General features: G+C 40.9%; 1 protein-coding gene across 4 annotated transcripts in view; it reads left to right on the top strand.

Moving 5' to 3' along the window:
- PLCL2 (phospholipase C like 2) overlaps positions 1–24,621 on the top strand; it is a 181,161-nt gene that overhangs the window by 5,127 nt on the left and 151,413 nt on the right. The gene's annotated exons all lie outside the window — the stretch shown is intronic.

Raw genomic sequence — 24,621 nt, 5'->3', positions numbered from 1 at the left:
ATTCAAACTTTTTCGTGTCCATAGTGGAATTCACAGTGTAACTTTACTTAATTACAACAGCATCTGTTTTAATTTTACATTCATGGAAGATTAGGAAGAAGGGTGATTTGCCAATATTTCTGACATGTGGAATTGAGAACTTGCTGGTAGATATCATTTCTTCATTGAAGATTCTGGAAGCACATAGGGAAATGATTGATTACTCAGATATTGCTGATTTTTGAATTTTGAAACTTTCAAAGGTATCTGTCACTTTTCTTTCTTTCTTTCTTTCTTTTTGCTGAGGAAGATTCGCCCTGAGCTAACATCTGTTGCCAATCTTCCTCTATTTTCATGGCCACTGGCAAGTGGTGTAGGTTTGTGCCTGGGAACCAAACCCGGGTCGCTGAAGGGGAGCGCACTGAACATAACCACTAGGCCGCCAGGGCTGGCTCCTCCTGTCTAATGAGGGCAGTTGGCTTCTTGTTCACAATTGTATCCCTTCGTGCACATTGCCAGGAACGTAGTCGGGGCTCAATAGATTACTTCCTGAATGAATGAAGAAATGATAAGAAAGTACATGTTTTCTCATTACTGTTCTGTTAATTTCTAAAACGGGTGGTTTTGGATTTACCAGTCTAATATCTTGTTCATTGTTTTGTACCTCCTCAGATGACTTGACAGACTTCATTTTCTAGTCTCTATGTTCAATTTGCCTTTTCTTAAACACCCTTTAAAACTAGGGAAATAGTGTTGAAATTGATCAAGCCTGGATTATAGGAAGTGGGTATGCGGTATTGAAATAGCTAACTACTTGGTATGTTTCCCCTTGAATTCGTGCCTTGAAGGATCAAGATTTTAGAAATTTAGCGTGGTATTTCCCAAAGACATAACAGCATCAAGACAATATCCTAATAGAAGAAAGAGATCTTTTACTTGAACATCAAATTTTGTAAAGCAGTGAATAGCGCACAGACATTTTTATCACATGAATGGCAGAAATTAAATTTCACTTTTGTTAAAAAATAATAAACAGCTTAGCAGAAGCCCATGTGAAAAAGCCATCCTGATGTCGTTCTTTGATTTCTTCATGTTCTCTTTGAATATCAGGGATGAAGGCAGCAGATGATCTCAGGTAGAGGCAGGAATAGATCAGTAAGCAAGGTGATCATTGTGGACTTGAGGGGTTGGTAGGGAGTAAAGGCTGGCTAAGGAACTGGGGCCAGTATTCATGGGGTGCATTTGTTGAAAATGTTGGGCTCCTGAGCTATGCCTGTTTCTTAGCTTCCATCTTTGTTATAGTCTTGACATCCCTCTTAGGTGGGGATCCCCAAATCAGAGGGAGAAATAGCAGCCTCCCTGTGATACACGGTGGGCAAAGAAAGAGGACCATTGCTGAGGTCCAGGACATATACAGAAATGCGCTGTAGGCTGACCAGAATTATGATTCTCATCTAAAATCATTTCTTGGGAACTCCATCTGTTTTGTAAATATGGTGTTGACTAAGAAATTGTTGTAAAACTACATTTTCTGCCAGAATAGATGCACAGATCTGTATTAAAAGAGCTCCTTGGTTAGGGTAACAGTGTTGGTGAAAATTCAGAGTGAGCAGCCTTGTAGAATCTTTTACAGATACATTGAGAAGATAAATAAACCAGGGAACTCATCACCAGACTTTTCTCCCTTTCCTTAACCAATTGAAAATATGTTATACTTTTTAGATTATTTATAAAGGCCTATTACTAGATTTTTGGGGAAGGAACCGTTATGCTTGTCATCTTAAGTAATCTAGTAAACGAAAACATCACTTTCATTTTCTCTTTCCATATTTCATTTCATCACACCGTTCAATACAATCCATACTTTATTTTGAAGCAGTTTGGTTAATTGTTCACATGGCATCCATTTTTTACAGATAGCTCGATCCTTTAATTCAAGAGCTGAGTCTAAAAGGATGAAGTACTATTTTAGGCCTCAGATTTTGTTTTAATTTTAGAAATAAATGAAGTTAAAATGTCTATTAGTTGGGATGGTTTATTTTAATCAAAACTAATTGAGTATTGTGGTTGGTACTTTTAAAAATGTGGTATAATTTGCATAAGTTAACATTCTCTCTTGCTGGTGTCCAGTTCTGTGACATTTGACAAAGACACTCAGTCATGTCACCATCACCGCCATCGAGATATAGGTCAGTTGCATCACCTCAAAAAATTCCCCTAGTCCCTTTGTAGTCTCTCCTCCCCCATCGCCAGACCATGGCAACCATTGATCTTGGATACTTTTTTAATAAGTAGGAAATATAGCCATTGTATTATTTTGGTATTTAAAAGTAATTACAGCAGCCACCATTTATTAATCATTTGCTATGTGTAAAACACATGAAAAGTGCTTAACATAATTCTCTGACTTGGTCGTGTCCCAACCAAGGAGGCTGAAGAAAACCAGAGTTCAGAGAGGTTAACTACTTGCCCAGGGTGCTGGGGTTGGTTGTTGTATCCCACGTGGGTATGGCTGCGCTCCACTGCCCCCCGAATTACACTGGCAGGTTAAAATTTTCTATACAGTTAAGGCAGCCTTAGTGGTTTGGAACACTGGATTTGATTTTCCCCTTTAAATGTAGGGGATATCGGAGGGGGAAAGAATCTCTATTTCTGCTGGCAGAAGAAGTTGACAGAGAATTCTGCCAGGCAGCTGTCTAGTCACCTGTTGTGGCCGCTTGACCAGAGCCTCTAGCTTCACTGGGACCAGTGGTTGGACCTTACCCAAGGTGGCAGCCCTTATTTTTCTTTCTTTTTTTTTTTTTTTTGAGGAAGTTTAGCCCTGAGCTAACTATTGCCAGTCCTCCTCTTTTTGCTGAGGAAGACTGGCCCTGAGCTAACATCTATGCCCATCTTCCTCTACTTTATATGTGGGACGCCTACCACAGCATGGCGTGCCAAGCAGTGCCGTGTCCGCACCCGGGATCCGAACTGGCGAATCCCCGGCCACCAAGAAGCAGAATGTGCGAACTTAACTGCTGCGCCACCAGGCTGGCCCCCCTTATTTTTCTTAATATCATTATTGTCATTATCACAGTATCATGGTGTGTAAGAGAAACACTTTTACTATCTTTACACCAACATATATCCCTATGTCTTGATGCTGACCACCCCAAGGTGGGAGCAAGCAGGCCTTTCACATCTATTGTACGTATTTAAACAAAATAATAAAAACATAAGTATGGATATTGACCTGTGGTTTAAATAAACTAGACTCCTTGCAGGCAAGCGCTGGCTGTGCTTGGCAGTTCTGCACAGATAACTAGCTCTGAATAACCATTTTTTGAATTGGATCTTAAAAATAATATCTGCATTTGACTCTAGACTATTTTTTTTGAATGGGGGAGGAAGACAACTGCATGCCAGCAAACTTGTGGGCATAGCATAAATATTAAACAAACAGCAGCTGGATCACAGAGTGAATTTGTCTGGGTAGATAGGCAGCCTAGATCATTTAGGTCAGGAAAATCTAATGGCCAATCCGTGACTCTCCGCTTCACTTTGTGCTAATGCATTTTAGGCCACATGGGGTAACTGTTGAAAGGCTGGGGCACGGTGACTTGTCTCAGCCACTCAAAGAGCTTTTGTCACAATTCAGAGTTCACTTTTCAAAAGTGATCAGAGGGTATTAATGTTCAAACCCTAAAAATTACTTGCCCCCTCTTGCTTTTTCCCTTCCCTGTCTTCCAACCTCTCCTCCTTATGTTTGATTTGAGTTGTTTTTTTTGCCAAATCCAAATAGACAACTGACAGGAAATTGTTTATTTTTTTAATTGCTGATTTTGGCCACTTGAGTTATTTTCTTAGAATACTCTCTCCCAGAATCTGTTCAGTTCCTTTTATGGTTCCGTGTGCTCTGCGAGGGGTCTAAACTAGACTGTTCTCTTTTTCTTTTAATGCTTAAGTTCCCCGTGCCTCAGTATGCAACAAAATAGGGCAATGTTATTTACAGCCTAAAAGCGGATATAAATGTGGTGCGAACATTCCTATTTTCTCTTAAGCCTTTATTCTATACATATACGTCCGAGAATAGTTGCTCTACTCTTGATTAATACTAAGTTTTGGCTTTCGTTACCTACTCGTCTACCAGACCTCTGGATTAATTTACTATCTTTTTATTTTATATTAATGGGATTCTGTAGTGCAGGGAATATTCAAATATTTTTACCAGTGGGCCATAAGATCTGAAACTGTGTGTTTGCAAGCTGCCCAACCAGTTTTTTTCTACTGATCATAATGGTGACTCGAGACGGTTGTGCTTGGCATAAGAGTGTTAGCAGTGATTCAAACAAGTCAGAACCACCAGGGAGGTTTCAGTAGTACCTATTTTTCTGTGTTAGAGTAATTCCATAGCTTTAGGGTGCTCACAGTATGTAATTAATTACATTGAGCTTTAGCGACTGTTATGCAAATGGTCCAGCCTACTGGCAGGACACTTGGCACCTGCCTATTTCCAAGTGGCAGAGGAGGGCAGGTGACTAGGCCCTGCTGGCCACTAGTGCTTGGTCACATAGCAGGGGTAATTACGTAGAGTGTGTTCTAGCTAATAATCTCAGCTGGGCTGTACCCTGGGGTCTCAGGCTGCACTCAGGCCACATGTTGCATGTCTGGATTATTCAGCAGGCAGAACACTAGTGGGAAAAATTGAGGGCATGGAGTTAGGTGCTTGCATCAGATTCTGGCTCCCTCTCTTCCTTTCTGTGGGCCTTGGGCAAGATATTTAAGTGTGTGTGTCTAGTTACCCCATCTCTGAAATGGAAAGAATAAAATCACCCCTCACAGTGTTGTTGTGAAGATTAAATGAGCTGATTTGTGTGGAATATTCAGAGCAGTGTGTGGCATATAATAAGCACTCAGTAAGTGGTACCTAGTATGTTTGGTTTTCTGCTTTTTAGTTTCTCTTATTTAGACTTTATCCTAAGATGAGCAAAGTCATTTAGCTCCATTTGAGTTGGAGATCACTAACACTGCCATGCCCATTTGGGTAGTTTTTTCTTTTGAAATATGCAGAATGAACCCAGAGACATTTTTCAGATGTAGTCTAAAGATGCTTTCAAGAATGATTTGTTTTGGTGCCCTTCTAAATCTGATGCCTCGGTACGACTGGGCACGTATCTAAATAGCCCCAGCTAACTGATCAGAGCGTATTGAGCATCAGTTTCATTGAGCCAAGCACCCATGTCTTGATTTGCCCAGGACAGTCCAGATTTATACCTTTTGACCTGACAAAATTATTAATAGTGCCTCTTTTCACTCTCAAAGGCATCCTGGTTTGGATGATAAATAATATGGTCACCTTCCTTACCTGCTTTTCACAGCGTCTTTGTTACGACCCATGCTGGAGCCCATGGGACTGCTGTCTATGGCTGAACTTAGGCTTTACGTGTACATCTCTCTCTTCTCAGCTTGGAATGCCTCCCTCCTCTCAGCCATCTCCAGGGTCTGCCTCAGTTCATCACCTCTCAGTCTGAATTGCTTCTTTCTCTGCCTTCCAGCCCCTGGTCTGCCTCTTATCTCTATACAGCCTCGTTTCTTCTGCCTCATAGGCAGCTTCGTCTTATTCACCTTGAATTTATGAAAACACGTGGTTCAATGTCTTGTGGAAAGCACGTATTTAAGTATGTATTTGTTGAATAAATATGTGAATGGATGAATAAGTGGACATGAGTGATGTGACATCTTAGGTTTTGGTTGAAATATAAAACTCAATGGGTTGTGTACTTCAAAGAAGAAATTTATTTCATGTACATAATTTTGGAAACAATCAAACGGAAGAAAAAGCCTTCATTTAAAGTTGGATCGAAGAATTTGGTTGGTTCTAGAATTGTTCTGCAGGATGCTGATATAAATGATCTGTCCCCTTTTTGCCTCCGAAATAAGAATAGACCTTTGAAAATTTCTTTTGATTTGTGTTCTGCTATCAAAATTTGAAAAGCATGGCAAGAGAGCTTCACTGTTTATTAAAGCATTTAATCTCTTTTCTGGTATTCCGTTTCTTTAAGTGATATCTATAGTTTTTGCTTAATTTTTCTTTATTTTTAAGGAACTAAGTTACTTAAACTTTTATCATCATCAATATTGGATTGTCAAAAGCTGTTCATTGGGAGGGCTGTAGGATTAATAAAAAAGAAAATATGTAAGGACTATAGAGTACTAATAGGCAGAGTTGTCGAAGTAGGTTCTTTAATCCCTCAGCATATTTTGTCCTGTGATGTTAGAAATTCTACCTTTCGTTACAACTCAAGAACTGAGTGTAGAAGAGGTACTCAGAATGCTTTGTATGCATGATCTCACTTGTTTCCCCACGGCCTATAAGGAGACATTATCATTCCTGTGTTATAGATAGGGAAACCCATTCCTCAAGGTTCAGGCATTTCCGACAAGGACACGGAGTTCGTAAGAGGCAAAGCCAGCATTCAGACCAGGCTGGAGTGAGTTGGAAGCCCACGCTTTGAACTGCTCCGTCACCCTCTTTCCACTTCACCTTCTGAAATGAGTCTTTGACTGTTTCCTTTTTTTTCCTACTTGCCCAACCCATTCTGGCTCCTTGGTCTTAGCCGTTTCTACCAGTCCTAAAATAGACGACTGATTTTTAATTAGGAAAGTTTGGTCTTTTGTGGCTGAATGTTGGGATGAAGCCAACATATACCTAAGCAACAGAAAGCCATGGGCGAAGTCCTGTTCACCGTCTGTGCCTTTGGTTTCTGTCTGATCCACAAACTAGAATTTTGTCCTTTTCCTCTCCGCTATCCTTTAATGGATTTCAAAACTCCCTAGGAAGGGGGTCATTTTCCACTTTTGTTTCTTTTTTAATAAAAAGCTGATTTATAGTTACATAATTTTTAGGGTCCTGGAAGGTAAAGCAGGTAACAGTTTGTTTTCAGGTGAGCTTCTTCTGATAGTATCTATCTCTGTTATTGTTTTGGAATTATCAAATAATTATAAAATTTCAGAATATGTTAATACTTAGAATACATTACTCTGAAATCAGTATTTAGGTATCTTCTTGGAGTATGCTAAAATATACTGATTTGAAAGTAGCAGATATTAACATCCCAGAAACCGAACAGCTAAATTTAAAAGTGATTAATAATGTAGATTCGTGGGACTTTTAGAATAGAAAGAGATCATGTAAAATTCTTTTGTAGTTAGAGATATACAAAGCCATACTGATTAGTACATTTAGCTCCCAGCTATGGTTGAGTTCATTTATTTGCATATTAACATAACAGAATTGGAAAAAAATTGTTATGTAATACTGCAGTAAGTGAGTATTAATAGAACAAGATGTGGTCTTCCAAACAGCTATTTTTGAGAATTTGTTTTTTGCTATAGATAGCTGCATGTGTACGCATGCTATACATGTGCATGCGTATACTCTGAAGACTGTTTATAAATAGTAAAGATGAAGAGGAAATCAAATAGTATAGTGGTGGGTTGACACGATTCCTGTCTCATGAGAGACAGGCTGATGGACAGCAGGTGTCCGCTTTCTAAATTGAAAACGCCCGGGAAGGGCTTGGCTGTTTTTTATGAGCTTTGCTGATGAAGCCTCTGTTGCTCTTGACCAATTAGTATGGCCACAGAGGGATAAGTAACCTCGTTTGCAGCTACCGTTAGACTCGTAAGCCGTTTGACTCTTTCCATATGGTTGCCCGCTACCTTTTATTTTTCATCTTCCCTCTGAGCTCTGATATCCTGTGGGCATAGTAGATGTAATTTTTCAAATAGTTAATATGGTTTAATGTTTATTCTTGAAGGAAATGCAGCCAGTGGCTTAGATTTTTATTTCTGTCAATCCATGCTAATAGATTATATTAAATACCAATAGAATTATTCAGATGTTTTCATGTTGGAACTAACAGAATTCCTGATGTAATACCGGTTTTAAGGATGTGTTTATCTTTGGAGTGTTTGACGGTTTGTTGAAAGAGATGTCTCCTCTTTCAAGGCTTCCTCTGGTTTATGTATATTCTTGTAAATGTTTTTCTATACGTTAAAAATAATGATAGAAGTAGAATTGCTATGACGGAGGATATGTATATCTTCAGCTTTGGTAGATGTTATCATGTGGTTTTTCTAACTGGTTAAACCAATTTACACACCCACCATGTTCTAGTTCCTGGAAATGCTTTCTATCACTTGGTATTGTCAGTGTTTTTTTGTTTTTTAATTGTAGCCCTTGGTGATGGTTATGTAATGATACCTTGGTGGGGCTTTTAGGTTGCATTTCTCTGGCAACTGATGTTCGGCACCTTTTCATATGTTTTCTTGGCCATTTGGATATTCTTTGTAAAATGCCTGTTCAAGTCTTTTGCCCATTTTAAAAAATTGGGTTTTTATTTTTTAAAAATTTATTTGTAGGACTTCTTTACATTTTCTGGATATGTCTTTTGTGTGATATCTATATTGAAAATGTCTTCTAGTATGTGACTTGTCTTTTCACTGTTTTAATTTTTGTGTCCTGTTTAAGAAGTCTTTACTTAGCTTAAGACCATGAAGATATGTATTTATTTAACTTCTACAACCTTTATTTTTTCACATTTAGAGCTACAGTCTACCTGGAATTTATTTTTTGTGTATGGTGTGAGGTAGGGGTCATAATTTTCTTTCCATATAAATATCGAATTAATTAATTCAGCACCATTTATTTGAAAATACCGTTTGTCCCCACTACACTGCCTTGGCCCTTTGTCGTAAATCAAGTGACAGTATTGTGTGGGTCTGTTTCTGGGGTCTCTTGTTACATCTGTCTATTTGCTTGTCCTTGTGTTGATACCACACTGTCTTTCTTACTAGCTATATACTCAACAGATATTAGTACCTTTGCGTATCAAAAGGTACATACGAGAATGTTCGTAGTAGCATTAACTATAACAGTTCCAAACTGGAAACACTGCAAACGCCTGTCTTATGAAATAGCATATCGTATAATGGAATGCCATGAAGAAAAAAGACAGACAGACAGACGAAGAAAAAGAGCGCATGACTGCTGCATGCACCACTCCAATCTCTGGAGCATAATGTTGAGGGAAGGAAACCAGACACAAAAGAAAACATGTTATATGATTCCATTCATATAAAGTTCAGAAACAGGCAAACTAAGTTGTGGTGAAAGAAGTCAGGATAGTGGACATCTGAGGCTAAGGACTGGAAGGTGGAACCATGGGGCCTGCTGGGTGCCAGTAATTTTTGGTTGCTGGATCTGGGGTGGTTCTAAGAGTGGGAACTTTGTAAAAATCCAGTGAGCTGTCTATACTCATGATCTTTCTGGAGGTATGTCATATTTTCATAAATAAGTTGATTTAAACAATTAAATTGTGAAAATCAATCAAATGCAGATAGCAATTGGCTACTTCACCCTGCACCATTTAGGACAGTGCCTTTCACAGTTTGCTGCTGTAGGTCCATCAACCTGTGAAATGACTTTCTGCTGCCGTGGCGTGCCTGTGCCGTGATGAGACCCGATAGAGTCATCAGCTGAGCGACTGTGTGGAGTGTGGGTGGAGAGAGGGGCCACTGGCTGGAGTAGCATGAAGACTACCTTTCCTGGACTTGATTGAGAACACGTGAGGGGCTGGGTCCGGGTGGGAAGTTGACACAGGAGTGAAGGGTGTGTTGGTCACTGGAGTCGTCTTACACCGTTGTTGTGATTGTTGGGAGTTTTTATGCTTTGTTTAGTGTAGTTTTGAGCATTTTAATTCCTTCGAGCATGCTCAAAAGGTTTAATCTTCGAAAGTGTGCTGCTCATACAACACTTTGAGAACCACTCATTTGTGGAGCACCTGTTCTCTGCATGACAGTTTTCTAGATAGCGCCTTTTGGTCTCAGAAGTAGTTAACGAACAGAAACCAGTTATCCAGGTCTGTAGACAAAAGTGAGAGTCATTTGATTACTGCTGGGTAGCAGTATACCTAGGGTCCCAGGTGGTCAGCACAGAGGTTTATCTCTACTGAGCACTTATCTTGTCCCATTGAAATATTCCTTCGGGTGGGAAAACACCGGATCTTCAGATGAGTCTTTGTAGGACACACTGGAACTCTAAACCGTACTAATGTGCAGATCCACTCCAGTCCAATTAAATCAGAATTTCTGGGGATTTCCTAAAGCGCCTTGGGAAATTTTAAGGTGTAGCTGGGGTTAAGAACATCTGTGAAACATTTCTTGTATATCGGGTCTTTGCCCAGATAGTTCTGTTAGATAGGAGAGAACGAGCAGCTCCAGAATCCTGAAAGTGACCGTTGGTGATCCTCTGGCCGGTGGGGTGCAGGGGATAGGGTTAAACTTTCAGCTACCTCAGTGGAGCTTTCCTTCCTGCCCTTTTTCTGAAAGGATAAAAAATACTGATGAAGGAGAACAATTCCTTAGTCAAAGTTGGAGAAACAGGTTTATATGTGAAAATGACGGTCTGCCCTGTGTACTAATGTTGCACCATAAGGATGTATTTTTGACCCAAGTAAAAGAATATGTTGTGTCAGTTATCAGAAAGGCTCTGGGTTCGTTACTGGAGCTTTCTTCTACCTGGATTAATCATCACTGTGCAGCCACTGTTTCTGGCTCCATCTCAGCTGTTTTCCATCCCTCACAAGAGAAAAGACATCTGTGTACACATGACACTCTGTATCATGGAGGAAGAACCGCCCCAGGAAGAATATTTTTTAGAAAGAACTAATTTGAGGCATGAGCACTGTTTCTAGAGAGAGGTTTTGTACATTGTACAAACTTTTATACTTTTCGTTGTCCATTTCAAACTTTGCTGAAATGTGTCCTCACGTTTCCTTTAACCACCTCATCTTGTGCTCAGGTGGCAGCGTGTAGTAAAAATGCTGTTTACTCCTAGAAGATTGTAAATTGACACTTGCCAGACAGGTATCTGTTTGTACAGGTAATTTATGTGGGGAGGGAGAGACCCATCCTAGTGATGCTTCAGTGCACCTCATTATGGTGGGCTGACACTCTGGGTTGGTATGTCATGACCTTTGGGTGAACATCTACTTTCTGAACGCTATAGTATTTTCCTCCCACCACACAGACCCTTGTGGTCAGGAGGAATGACCATTGAACTCCCAAAGCATCTATAAAGTATATTTTATTGTCTGCAAAGCAGTAACACGAAAATACCAGTGTTGCATATTCATAGTCTTAGTTACTTGGTGTGTTCTCTTTTCCCCCTCAATGTGGTTGCTCTCTTACCAGATCATCACTATTTGTGTTTATTCTTTTAGGTCAGTTTTTTTCTCTTCCAAATTAAGATGAGTGGATCTTCCAGCAGAGAAGCTCGTGGGCACCCAGGAAAAGACGTGCTCTGGTCGGGAGGCCGAGGCTTTGGAAACTCCGGTCTCTAGAGGCTGGAGGAGTACCCACAGTTTGGCAGGAGAAAAGTGTTCCCTAGTTTTCCTGATAGTGATTGGGACCACTTATTAATACATATATCTTTAATAGGTAGTTTAATCTACTTATTTGTGAGTGGGAGGCATAGTAGAAATGAAGTTTAGCATTCTTTGGGGGAGAAAGTCTCCAATCTTTTTGTGAAAATTCAGTGCTCTGTAATATTTACCAAGTGAAGAATCAGAGAGGTTCCCTTTCCTGCAGTGTAAGTAGCCGGATCTGCTCACCCATCTTCCTTGTTAGAGGAGGAAATATTGTTGAAGAATATTTTTAAATAGTTAAACAGCACTTTTGTCCCAAAGAATAGCTGCCATTGATGAATCTGCCCTGAGGGGCCTGGAAGCAAGAAAGTGAAACAAAGTGCGAGAAACAGGGCAAATCGGCCTTTGCTGGGCGCCGGGCTTCACAGGCCAGGAGAAGTGTCCTCTCCCTGGCCGCGCCCTGACCTCAGTGCATCTTTCCATTACTGGTTGCCAGACAGCAAGGTAAAACAAGGAGGAAGGTGGCTTAGAAGATGTCACCGGAATAACAGGGCGTGATGAAGCTCCTGTCCCCAGGTAGGATTTGGCAACTCTCCAGCCCACCATCCATTCCTAGGAACACTCTAGGAGCCATTAGATCCATAAATTATGCTCCAAAAGAGTGCTTTCAACCTTTTCCACACCCAGCTCCAGATAGAAAATGATGCAGTTGTACAGCTAAGTTTGAAGAAATTGCTTGTGGCTAGAGGTCCTGCCCCGCTCCCGCCAGGGTAGGGATGGAACGTAGGGGGTTACAGAGATCAATATCTTGGCAGGCCTGTAATCCACTGGGGGCACACTGTAGTGTGCCAGGGACACTGGGGCACATTTATCAGGCTTTAAAGGTGGTGGAGAGGAGAACAGAGGTATAAGGAAAGGTGTAGTGAGCCGTGGAGTGCTCTGCATCCGTCACTTTCGAAGGATGCCCTCCATAACACAGCTCCAGGGGCTAATTCACGTCAGTCGTGGATTGGAGCTTGGCCCCAGACATGCTGTGGAGCTGTGGCCACTCTACAAACAATAGCAGCAGCAGACAGGTTAGCCTGGCTTATGGATGTGAGAACGGAACTGGATGCGACATCTCAAGAGTGAAGAGAAGCAGTCAATCATCTGCATTCACGGGAGGACCAATTTCATATGTAGAGAGGACTGTTGATTTAGCCTTAGGCTTTTCTGCTGTATCTGAACAGAACAGACCATTGGGGTCATGTTTAAAACCAACAACAAAAGAGCCTCAATCAGGCAGGGACCCTGAGTTCCCTGGGTCCTCTGCAGAGTTCAAACCCGAGACCTGGACTCCAGAGCCAGCGGTCCGGGAGCTGACCCGTGGAGACCAGGAGCTGCAGGTTGAGACTTACGGGCTCTGATTTAGGGTTTGTGCCTCTGCTTGGTTGAAATGTTAAGTGTATCGGGAGGACTCTGCTTCCTCCTCTTTTTGCTTTAAGAGGTGCATGAATTCTTGTCTGCCAGACTTCGTATATGTCTTTTGGGCTCCTGGGTAAGTACTATTTGCGTGACTGATGTGGTAAGGAAAACCTTGGGAGCATCAATTTGTCTGAGTGATTCAGTTTCTGCTATTTTACTGTGGATTCGATCCTTTACATGGGTCACTTCTGTGCTGTTCCTGAAAGCTTGCTAATAAATCTCTTAAACTCCCTCTTTTTCTCCCCCAAAAACCCTGACAAACAACTCTATCCTATCTTAAAGGTCACATTTAATCTTTTCCCCCTCTCTTATCGTCCATACTTTAAAATGTTGTTTTCAGTACTCCCTGCTCCACCTTATTTGAATATCATGTTTTGGTTTCATATTTTTAATTTGGTTCACTCTGCCTTTGGTTTACTTACCGTTTCAAACTGAAACAACCTCAGCCCTGTGCCTTCTCCCTCAGTTCATCATTTTTATTATTTTTCAGCACCGTGAACTGGTGGTTTGGATGATTGTTTTAGTCACTACCAGAACCGAGCCAGTGAGGTCTTAATCTCAGAGTCTTGAAAGGTGCTGTTATGAGGTAGCAATGAATCTGATACTAAAGAAAACAACCTTCATTTTTTTCTGGACAAAGGTAAAAATTCAGAGAAGAATTCAGGAATTATTAAAGCAATAATAATAATAATTTAAATACAGTTCTTTTTGTATTTTTAATATTTTTCGGTGGAGTTGAAAAGATGATAAAATTTTTAATTAATGAAATTATGAATTACACTTTTTTTTCTCTTTAAGAGTGTCCAATTGAAGACAGAATATCTGAACTTTATATCTAGTTTGTATATTCACTTTTAGGAAAATCAGTTAAACTCTAAATCTCACTGTATTCTCTATAAATTGAAATAAACCTATAGGTTGATCTGCTTATTTTATTAGGCTGATTATCCTAATGATTTGAAAGAGGTTTAAAACTCTTAAAACAAGATGTTATGAAAACATAAAATGATGGTGGTAATAATGCTTCGTAACTCCAGAAAATCTGGGAAAGTTCATTCGTAAGCCAATAACACTTCATATTTGCGTAGTTCTTTAATCTCTACAAAGCACTTTTAACAATATCAACTCAGTTTACCCTCACAACTATCTTGTGCCGTAGACATCATCGGTAGCCCCCATTTATAGGCAGAAAAGTTGAGGCCCATGCATGCAAAATTACACCTGGTCGCACAAAAGGTTAGCAAGATTGAGCTTTGGGCCCACGTCTCCTGCCCTGTCGTCCAGTCCGCCTTTCACTCTGCATGCTACTCAGGTACCTTCACACATTTTATACGTGTAAATTGGGAAAGTGGCACTTCATTCCTCGCCCACTTAATTAACAAGACACAAAAATAGGAATCCAGTATCATCAAAATGTAATCTCAGGGCAGCTCGCGTTTGAGGTGGTGCACTGTGTGGCTGGTTGAGAAACCAAAGAGTTGTTTTGCTGCTGTGAAAGGAACTGAAGTTTTAACGCCTTGATTGTGTGTCTCTGGGCCACTATTATGTAGGAAAATTAACTGCTGCACTGCTTGTTCTGGTAAGGCAGAGCATCTGTACGTCCTTGAAGATAAAAAAACCCTACTATGCTTATGCACTAAATTTATTTAGCAAATCAGACCTATTTGTCATTCCAAGAAAGCAACAGCATCGTGCCTGGTCATTCTGGAGGCCACCTGTTGCTTTCAAGAGCTACGTGGAAGGTGCTGCTCCTGGGGGACTGAAGACCTTCAGAATGTGGAGGCTGTGTCATGCCAGCTGTGCTGGGGCCGTCCTTTTCCCATGGTCATGTGACCCAGGGTGGAGCTGGTGCTGATGAGGACAGGGTCACAGGCTGTCCTCTGGGCCAGGGACCTTCGCAGAGGGAAAGCGTCCCTTCCACGGTCCAAGCCTGCATCCCTGACTCGGGGCAGTGCCCACACGGATGGGTGACTGTTGGCAAGGAAATAAGTGGATGTCCATCCTGTCATCTCCTCCCTACCATCCTTAGCACATGATCTTATCTGCTGTTTCTTAGGGAAACTTCTCAGCCTTTGCCTTGAGACTTGTGCACTGGTCCTCCTTCTGTTACCATAGGGGGCTGTCTCTCTTTCCCATTGTTCCTGTGCTCCGGATCCCATCCTCTCTTTCCTGTATCTTTAACTTCTGTGCTTATGTCTCCCCCATCAGCATGTAAATATGCTCAGGTTCTTAGAAAACAGGAAAGATAGCACGAGCCTTCCCTCCTCCCTCTTCGTTTCTCTCTTTGGCGCTATCTTTAAAGTGTGTCTGTGATCTCTGGCTCCATTTCCTTCTCTTCCATTACTCCTCCTCCCTCTCTCACTAGCGAGGGTCTTTGGGACTCACTATACCACGCTTATTCCAGGCGTCATCCTGGACAGCTTTTCTACAGCCATAGTTGCAATCAACTAGGTATTCACTGATGGCTCTCAAATAGATGTCTCTAGCTCAGATTTGCTCTCTGATGTCCACTCAGCATCCCTCTAGCATGTCACCCAGACGTCTCACTGCAGCATGTTCAGAGCCAACCTTCCCTTTCTTATCCTCCTCCCAGCCTCCTATCTGGTCCTTTTCTGGAGCTATTTAGTTTGGCAAATGGCACCACCATCCATTCTCCTTTCTTTATGGTCTAAGATCAGTCTGGATGAAAAACAGAATATTTATTTATTTTTTAATGGAGTTGGAAAACTTAAGAAATTATAGCAAGCTCTTTCATAAGAAAAATGCTTGCATTTATCTTTTTTTTTAAAAAAAAGTAATGATCAGTTCAGATATATGTTGCTATTAAAATTAAGTAAGTACATAGTTTCCATCGCAAGAACATGGGCTGAATTGAATTAAAAATGATTCAACTCTTAAGTGTAACTTTCTCTCTAATTTTCATTCTGAAGTGGTCTGGAGGGAATCATACAAGTATCTAGGTATTCATCTGCCTCTACCCTCAGCCTCCATTAATCTTTGAGAGTCTCTTAGCATTCTTTGCCATGCCTCGGTTCACTTAATATGGCAAAGCAAAATTTAATTGGTATCTAGCTCAGAAACATTCGTTTCTTAGAGGAAAGGTGTTATAAATTAGGAATGGGCATATTCGTGAGCCAAAAGGGGACAATTTTTAAGCATTTTGAAAAGGAGTATCCATGTGAAGAATTCATTTTCTTTTAAGGTTTCAGTTTGGAGTCTAATCATCTTTAAACAAAGGCAGTAGTTCTTATTCTGAGATCCAGGATTTACCAGTTTTTCCCCATTTCTATCCTGTTACTTTAAAGTTTGTTTCTCTGAAAAGATAGTTTTTGTTGTGTTGACGGTATTACTTAGGCGTTTGCTACAGGTGAGTGTGTGGTGGGCTGGAATGATACTCTGCGTGGTCTGGAAGTCACCATTGGAGTGACCTTCGTGTAATGGAACTTGTGTAGTCCCCCTTTGATGGCACTAAAGCAGGCCTGTCCTGCCACGTGATCGTGGACATCTGTCTCTTCTTATACTGGACAATGCTAAACAGCACAGTACGTTGGAGCTTCAACCCTTTAATTTTACTTTCATCCCCGAATATGGTGAGACACGAAACCCCTCTGCTGGTTGTCCAGCAAGGGCCTTGCCAATGCAAGTGTAGAATGGGTGGGAGTTCTGGCTCGCCCGGCCGTGGCGCTCACGTGCGCGAGGATGGAGCCGGGGAAGCTCAGCAGCTTGTGTGTCGTGTGGCCGGTGGGAGAAGCCACACCTGGCGGGAGAGGCCTGGGGAAGCTTTATTTCTGGGAAGCGCTCAGGTTGGTTTGTGGCTGAGTCTAGAAGAAAGGAATTGAAACAGTTTCTTTAACGTGGCCCCACACACTCAAGGTTGCTGACATTTCTTCTAATATTTGAAAGCAGATTTTGGCAGGAAAGGTCTCTTCAGCCTGCACTTGGATGAGCCCGTGGGCATTCTTCATTACAACCAGCTGATGGTTTTCATCTGTTATGTGTGTGTGGCATTTCAAAGAATTTGTCTTTAGTGATCTGTTTTTGGAAAGTGCCGTGGCCACAGATGTCTTTGAATTGTAGAACTGTGATGGTAAGAACACCTTGATGCCGTGAAAGAGGGAGCATCTGGATGTGCGGCAGCTAGTCTGGCTTTGCTGCTTTGGTGATAAAAGGCCCACGTGTCGTGAGACTTGTAGCTTTCTGTGTCCCCGCTCAGTTTTGTCAAACCTTCCGGCCAGTAATTCTGAAGAACATTTGACACACTGACTGCCTGTGAAGTTGTCAGGTTGGCCAGAGCCAGGGCTGTGACTGTGACTCCTTGACCTTTTTCAGAGATCTTGACAGAAAAATGGGAGCAGACTGTGGAATTCATTTGGTTAACACCAAGGACAAATGTGAGCAAAGTGTGTGTGTGGGCTCACACATGTGCATTTTAACGAAGGGAGAACCCTGTTTTCAAGGGGAGGAGTTTACTGATGGGTTGGCTTATTTGGTGGCTGTCTGGCCCCTTGAGTGATTCCGTCTTTCAGTTCGAGGCTTTGCCATCCCCATGATGGATGCTGCTGAAAAACCAGGAGCACTTTTGCCCAGTTGCCGTCCTGGAAGAGGATAACCAAGTACATCTGCTGGCCAGAGTCAGTGACACAGCTGTGGCAGTCTCCTGCAGGCGGAAGCCCATAGACTCTAGGAAAAACGACAGAATGCTTTTGAAGGTTATTTTCGTCCTGACAGCCTTACATTGAAATGGGCTGAATGCTTTCCTTCAGGACACACACAGCATCGGTGGTGCTCTCCTTGCCACAGAAGGCCCCAGGGTGTGTGGGCACAGGGAGTGATCTGAAGTGAATGGAACTGGAAGAGGTTTGGGGGATTTTCACACTCCTTCGCACATGCCTGTCCTTGCTTGCTGGCAAAGTGGGCTGTGATTTCACTTGGCACTCTAGGCCTTTTATCATTAAAACAAAAGCCAGAAGTCGAAGCTGGCTGACTGTCCAAGACCAGGACCCAATTTCAACTTCTGTATCAAACCAAAGTTGCTGCCTTCTAACTGACATTTTCTCTTGGTGTGTAGTGTACTTTCTGTTTTATCTACACTGTTCAGGTTTATTTTAAAAATTTTCGGAAGCAGCCAGTTAATTTTTGCATTTAAAATGAGAGAGGAGTATTATTTACAAAATTTTAAAATCTCCTATGTGAAGGAAGTGAATTTCCAGTGATGAAATTCATAGTATGCAAAATTTTGTGGGTTGTGCATATGTTTCTGAGACGGTCTCGTCAGATTTCCAGAGGCATCTAAAATAAAAAAATCAACTGAACAGTTGATTCAGAGCAATCCTGTGCTGTTGCAGCAGCTCCAGCTTACTCTTAAAGGCTCCTTAGAATGTTGGGAACATGCAGGGGGCCTGTTAGTTCTGTGCCCCTGTCTCAAGGGGAGACTGCAGGGAGGAAGGCGGGCCGGGAGGGAGCCTCTGCAGATGGAGTAGTTTCTGACAGGTGCCCATCACTCCGAGGGCCCAGCCAAGGCTCCACTAACCATCTTCTGCTTTGAGAAGCAGGATCCGCATCTCCCGAGAGGCCTCTGGGACAGGAAGCACTGAGATGCCTCAGGGCTGCGTATTGACTTCCATGAACCTGGGCCTTTTTCTCTTTATAGGCCCCTTCCTCTATTTAAAAAAACCAAGAAATTGTATTTTACAACTGTATTGGTATAAAGACAAGTCTGTTAATATTACATATAAAACATTTTATTCAACCTAAAAGTTCTTTTATTTTTTTCTGATTTTACAAGAAATTAAAACATTTTTGTTTGCCTTTAAAAATACGGTGGGCCTTAAGCATTGTGCCTGCTGTCCAGTGGATAGGTTGGCCCTGAGGTGTGCAGACCATCCCCTGATTTTCTTTCTAAAATGTATGAGAAAGAAGTGGAATCTACAAAGAAATATGTTCTTTTTCTTCCAATCTATTATTCTCCAGTAAAGTTAAGAGAAGTCATTGAGCATATTGTGAATTTAAATTTTGGACAGAATTCTGCCTTAGTTAATATGTAATTTGTGTCTTCAATTTAGATTTATTGTATTGTTAATTTTTGCAAAGAAGTTCATTTTCAAAATTTTAATAAAATTTATTTTTAAAATTAGCAATATACTGTAGTAACATCAGTAATTAACATTCTATAGAGTTTGAGAAGATTTACTATTTTGAGTATATGCAATGGAAAATATTTAAGCATTCTTTCTAGTTTATTTTATGAATACATCATACTTTTAACGTAAATTATTTTCTAAAATAAATTAGCTTTATATAGGAACTTGTATGTCTCCTCCTGATTCTGAGAAGTTTTCTATGAATTCTTTGAGTAACAATCTACTTTAAAAGATAACAGGCAATAATTTGTGACTTGGAAATTTCAGAGTGGCCAGGAAAAGCAAGTAAAAATAGAAACTGTGTTTATTTACTCCCTGCTCCACCCAGTCTAAAACACAGCCATGTGGTTGCAGGCTTGGAGAAAGCTGCGGGTGTTTTTTTCTTTCTTACTTCTGTTGCAGACTTGAAGGAAGAGACCATCCTTTTAACTTCTGGATCCTGTTTCCTTTCTTTGGCAACTCACATGAATTATTTTCACATGCTGTTATCTGAAAATGAGTTTGACCACGCAAGTTTAGTTTTTGGTTCCTTATCCTCCTTGCTATTTCTGTATTTAATCTAAGCTCTTGTCCCTTGAAAGGAAATTTTGAAATTGTGGGTTTTACTAATGATTATACTTTAAAAGCTTGTCAGTTTATAATTTAAAATTTTTCTGTGGTTTTCATGATAGTCTGAAAAGATGGCTACTTGTTTGATGATTATGTTAAAAAGGGCCTAGATGATGAGTTTAGTTCTTGGGTAGGCTTGTCACCTAGGAAAGACACAGCCTCGCAGGACTGACTGTTAACCAGACAAGCCTGTCATGTGTGTTGTGGGTCATGAGAACCCCGGAGAAGAAGTGCACAGCTTACCGCAAAGCTGTGACTACCAGAAAGGCAGCCCAGAGATGCCAGTGGTGCATCATCCATATATTTTTTTCGGCTGGTGCTTGAAGCGTCTACCACTATTGGGACTTTTTGCCGACGTGTTGTTGCTTAGTTAACTCTACAGCAAGGCCTTAGGGCGTTGATGGTGCTGGTTCCCCAGAGCTGCTTGGGAACGAGGAGCTTATTGCTTAGGCTTTGGGGTCAGCTGGCTTGGGTGTGAATCCAGGCTGGGATCATCTACTAGCCATAGTTTCCTCATCTCTAAAATAGGTGTAATAACGGGATCGACGTCACTGGATTTTTGTGAGAATTGATCGAGGTCATACATGTAAAGCACAGCGTTGAGGAAGGATTAGTGACAGCTTTTGTACTGACTTACAGAATATCAGAAGTCTAAACTTAGCATTTCAGGAGTCGTGCCCTTCAGATGGAATTGGCTGTTTTCTTTACCTACCTTCGTAGTGACTACATGAAAGAAATGAGTATGAATTCCCTTCAGTGTATTTCAGTTCAGTTTATTTCATGACACATTTAGTGAATCTTCACTACACTTTTAATCTAATGATATCTATTAATTCCAATATTTTATTCCAAATAATGTTTAAGCAAAATATAGGTGAAAACTTAGTTTTGTGGGCTGATTTGGCACTATCAGGTTGACATTCCTATTGTATATTTAACTCCCCGTCTCCTTTTCGTGGGTTCTCTCTATTTTCTATGGGAAGTAGACACAAATAGAGAGAATGGTATAGTGAACGCTCATATACTCATCATCCAGCTTCAGCAGTTACCAGCTCATGGCCAGTCTTGTTTCCTCTGTACTCCTACCCACTTATCCCCATCCTGTATTATTTTAAAGCAAGTCTGAGATACCATATTATCCATAAATATATTCATACAAACCACAATATCTTTATTATACCTAAAAATTAACAATAATTCTGTAATATCAAATATCCAATCAGTGTTCAGTTATGCAATTGCCTTTGAAACTCATAGCTCTCAAGAAATATGGCTTGTTTGATTTAGGGTCCAGATCAGGTCCCACATATTGCAATTGGTTGATGTGTCTCTTAAGTCTCTTGTAATCTTCCCCATGTCAGTTAGTCGTTGCCTGTGGGCAGGGGGACATAACATCCCAGGGTTAGCTGAGAGATGTTAGCAACCAACACTCAGAGCGGTTGGGAATTTGGCCAGGACCCCAGTGGTATCTACTGCTTGGTGGAGAACTTCCAGGGAACCTGGAACCGCATGACCAAAGACCCGTGAATGGCACAGCACAGCATGTCTGGTGGCGTGATGAACGTCGGCTGTCTCGGAAGTGGGCAGCCTCAGGGAGGAGGTATTGGGGACTGAGGCTGCGTCCTAGGTTGTGGTCCATTAGGCATGTTTGATATTGGGCTTAAAAATCACTTGTTTTTTCAGATGAAAATGAAATTAATAAAAATGTGATGGTAGCAGAGACTATGGGAAATATATAGTATATCAACTTAGTGTTTGTTTTCTGATTATACCTAAATTAGAAAATTATGGTGATGTGTGATAAGCATTGTCACATCTAAGTCAACTAGGTCTTTGGAACAAAGTATGCTTCAGCCTTCTCTGCAGCTTTCCTTTTATTGTAAAAGTAACATTAGTATATGATGACATCCCAGTGGGCAGACCATGTTTATCACCGAGTCCCAGGAGCAATCTAGAAAGGCTTGTGTTATCTACTTGCTTGGGTAAAACTTGGGTAAAAGAACTTGGGTAAAAGTCGAAGTATTTTGCCAGCTGAAGAGATCATTATTTTTATGTTTTTGTCTAATACATTTAAACAGTTGTTACCCATGTTGATGTTCTTGGGCTGAGTTCTTGATGTGACAACTTAAAATGTATACTATCAAGATATAGGTTTTTGCTGTTTCTTGATAGCAAGGACCTGGGTTTGAATTCTAACTCTGCCACTTACTGTTGGGCGAGTAACATAACCGCTCTATGTGTAGCTTTCTCATCTGTGAAAGGGATGATAATAGTTGTGCTTCCTTCAGAGGGCTGCTGTCCTAATTTAATGAGAATGAGTGCATTACAGCGTTTAGCACAGAGTTTGGTTTTATATATCATTATTGTTATCTTACTGCTACTATTTTCTTATTAAATATCTTTTGGGATCGTTGAATTAAGGTGCACTAGGCAGAAAATGACTATGAGGAAGATTAGGAAGAAGGATATTAACTTTTATGTGTCCTGGGGTTGAAATTTGCACACTACAACTCAGATGTGCTTCTTTCATGTTCTGTAACTTCCTTTATATTCTCTATCTGATTTAATATGGCTCTGGAGTTCCCATTCCTGTTCAGCAAAAAGCAGGAATATGTCAAAAATAACTCTCCTTTTTCTGGTTTAAAACAGCCTATCTTGGGTTAAATGCCGTCTCTTTGAGATGATTAGGAAATTTAGAGTTCAGGGTGCTTTCTTCCCTCTTTGACGGGTCTTCCCCCCCATCCCTAGGAAACAGTAGGATTGGTCTGACTGATTAGCATTATTGTTGTTTGGTCACGGCCCACTGTGGTATCTACCCATTTATCAGCCTTGTGCCCACATACTCTGCTTTCCATAGTGTAACCAAGATGAATTAGCCCGGGTCCTACTCAGAGCCTGTCTCTTCGTTGAGGCGGAAGATCTCAACCCGTCTTTCCTACTCAGTTCATTCATACAGCAGTTCTTCTCCCATCCTATAGAGTCAGTTTCACTATCTGCCAGATCGTTCCCATCAGCGTCAAATGTTCTGATATTTCTTCTGTGTTCTCTTTATGAGAACTTCGCTGCCGGCTACCGGCCAATTTCTTTCCCTCCTTTTGCAGCAAAACATCTTGAAGAATTGTCTATGTTCACTGTTTCCAATTCCTTGCTCCCATTTTTTCTTAAACCCACACCATTCAGGTTCTTTCCATCACTGTTCACCAGAGCTGCCTCTTGTCAAGGTCACCGGGTTCTTAAATCCCTCAGTCAGTTCTCAGTCCTTGCTTGACTTTACCATCAGTAGCATTTGACGTGGTTGATCATTCCTCATCTTGATACACTTACTTCACTTGGTTTCCGGGGCTCCCTACTCTCCTGGTTTAGCTACCTCAATAATCAATCTTTTCCCTTTTCCCTTCCCAAAGTCCCCTTTGCTGATTCTTTCTCTTCTCTTTGACCTCAAAATGTGATCTCAGCCTTTTGCTATCTGTTCTTTTTGGTCTGTTCACACTCCTTTGATGATCTCATCCTATCTCATGGCTTTAAGTGCCATCTATATGTCAACCACTCCCAAATATATACCCAACCCAGTATCTCTTCTGTATATCCAGCCTCCAATATCCAACTGTCTGCTAGATCTCTCTACTCATCATGTCTCAAACACAACTCTCCTTTTTCCTTTCCATCTGTGGCCTTCCCTGTCTCAGTTTGAGGACAGCCTTCTTGCTGTTCAGGCCTTGGAGTCTCTGACTCTTCTCTTTCTCTCATACACCACATTCAATCTAGCAACAAATCCTTTTGGCTCTATCTTCAAAATATATAGAGAATCCGAGAGGGTGATGGAGGTATTATCCCCATTATTAGTTAGAATAGGCACAACTCTGATTTGAACACAGATCTGTCAGGCTCCAAAGTCTTCACTATTATTTTGCATTAATACATTTTTATTTTATATTCGCATAATTTTTAAAAATGTCAGCTTAATGGGAGAGTAGGGAGACCATTCAGAACTACGGAGCAGAAAAAGAATATTCCAGAATATCTTCAGAATTCACTTAATTTGTTCCCTAGTTCTGGGAAATTTAACTCTAACTCATATATTAGACTATGTTTTCTTCTGAACAAACCCTGGTCTTCAAGAACCACAAGTTGAGAACCTCCTTCCCCAAGTAGCTAATGACCTGTAAACTTCGCTTCTGTTATTTGTCGGTGCTGGACTCTCAGAGTTTGTGGGATCGCGACTTGGGTGGACAAGAGGAAACCTGAACTGTCTCCATGACTGTTAGGTATTCCTTCTGATCAATTTTCATGCAAAATGACCTCATAGACAACCTGCCCACTGGTTTAATGTGACTATTGAATTATTTTTGTTTTAAATATTTGGTTTGGATTTGAATTTATGGAGATATTTTGCTTGTCGATTTTTTTAAATAGCCATATAGTGTTTCAACATCGTATCACAATTGTAACTGATCTTCAACCTTAGAAGCTAAAAACAGATACAGGAGGATGATCGCAAGTAGGTAAAGTGGTGAATTTGGTATTGATGTGTTTGGACATTGGCACCCTCATCAAAACAATAAATGCCTCCAGTCTGGTAAAATTGAAGGTCCCCTTGGTGTCATTTAGAAAATATTACTTGTTAGTAGTTAACATTTGTACGATAGTTTTACTCTGAACGCTTTATTTCACAGACTGAGTTTGTCTCCCCCCGCCCAGAACACTCCGTGAGTTGTATAGTTTGCTCGACCCTTTTTCTTTGAAGGGAACCGAGACCTATTTGGTTGTATGAGGTGATGAGCCACGTTGCTCAAAAAGCCAAAAATAGCTTTGTGGGCTCCTGCCTGTGAGACCAGGTGCTCTCCTCTGAGTTATTCTGCTTTCTTAGTTATTCAGCTTTCTTTGAGTTATTCTGCTTTCTTTGCTTTAAAAAATATTAACACATAATGCTAAATAACTAATGCTGTGGGATGAATCTTAGAGCTATAAAAATGTGCTTCCTAACCAAACCAAATCAACTGTCCAAGCAAACAAACCCTTTT

This window comes from Equus asinus, chromosome 21, assembly GCF_041296235.1.
Source record: "Equus asinus isolate D_3611 breed Donkey chromosome 21, EquAss-T2T_v2, whole genome shotgun sequence".
Taxonomy (NCBI): domain Eukaryota; kingdom Metazoa; phylum Chordata; class Mammalia; order Perissodactyla; family Equidae; genus Equus; species Equus asinus.
Note: the sequence above shows the minus strand (reverse complement) of the source record. Positions and strands in the feature narration are given on the sequence as shown.